Source organism: Mus caroli, chromosome 18, assembly GCF_900094665.2.
Source record: "Mus caroli chromosome 18, CAROLI_EIJ_v1.1, whole genome shotgun sequence".
NCBI classification, from domain to species: domain Eukaryota; kingdom Metazoa; phylum Chordata; class Mammalia; order Rodentia; family Muridae; genus Mus; species Mus caroli.
The window spans coordinates 81,066,070-81,067,569 of record NC_034587.1 but is presented as its reverse complement, the minus strand read 5'-3'; positions in this window follow the sequence as shown (position 1 = coordinate 81,067,569).

The following is a 1,500-nucleotide window of genomic DNA, read 5'->3' as shown; positions in this document are numbered from 1 at the left end:
TCTCAGAGAAGCAAAGATCAGTTAAGACCAACAAGCATTGTACATCTAGCTCTATAAGCCTAGCTCAGCCTCTGCCACTCTGTCGAGTCTTATTTATACCCTCCAAATATCACATGTCCTCCACGGCCTCAGCCGGTGTCTTGCCTCAGTATGTCTGTCTCAGCTGACATCACTCTGCCAATCAGAGTCCATGGAAGTAGCAAGAAACCATAGCACCCACCTGAAGTTTTCTGATGCATTTCTCTCTCAGGGAGTCCCAACCAATGTAGACCAACTACAAAATGTAAGGCAAACCAATACATGCGTGTCACAAAGAATCCTTCATCACATGTCCTTTCACATGCTTGCTTTAGCAGAACATCCTCTCTCCTGTTTCTGCTTCAGGAAACACTCCCAGCAACACACCCAATACAACTGACTTTCCAAAGAACCCTAGTTTCCACTTCAACATAATGTCTTCTAAGTTCATCCATGTATTTTTCAAGGTCCAAAAATATTTCAGTGTGGGTGTGTGTGTGTATCTTTATCCATGAACATGGAGGCTAATTCCTTATCATGACTAAAACTTATGCTGCAATAAACATGAGCGTGTGGTTGTCCCTTCAATATCCTGGTTTCAACTCCTTTGAATACATTGTTAGAAATAAGATTGTATGATGCTAGTTCTATTTTTTCAATAATTTTAGGAACTTCAATGCTGTTTTTCCTAGCAGCTGCAAAATGTCACATTCCCAGCAATAGCATTCTAATGTCTCCACATCCCAACACCTGTCTTGTCTTGATACCATGCACCCCAGAGGTTGACCCTTGTCTTATTCAAGTGCTGATTTGTCTATCCCCCTATCTGGTTTCAATGACTTGGCACTATGATGTTTATGTCCAGAATCTCCTGTCTCATGTTTGTGTAAACAATGCTCGCCACTTATTCTCTGCCTTGTCAATAAAACCTGGAGAAGTCAACAAGGCAATAGAGGGAATAGGGCAGGACTCCTGCCAACCAGGGGAGGAGGGAGAGAAAGAGGAAAAGAGAAGAGGGCATGAGGAAGGGGTCCAGAGCAAACCTGAAGCCCAGAGAGCAAGACTAATTTAAAATACAAGAATCTCGGTGATTGATTTAGGCTGGGAGGTAGCCATATTAGATTAAAGGATTCGATCTAGATTAGAATTATAAGGCCTACTTATCGTACTTGGTCTCTCTGTGTTGTTATTGGGGAGCTAGCCAGGAATAAGAAAAACAGCCACTGTACTAATTTACTGCATACATTTATATTGATCTTCACTGAGGCATGCTCTATTAAAAATGTCAACTTCTAAACACTGTAGTCACAAACCATAATTTGTATTAGAAAATAAGACACCAAACAGACTACCACAAATATGCTTTATTTTAACTTTCAATAAAAACAGAGGCAGGCGGATTTCTGAGTTCAAGGCCAGCCTGGTCTACAAAGTGAGTTCCAGGACAGCCAGGGCTATACAGAGAAACCCTGTCTCGAAAAA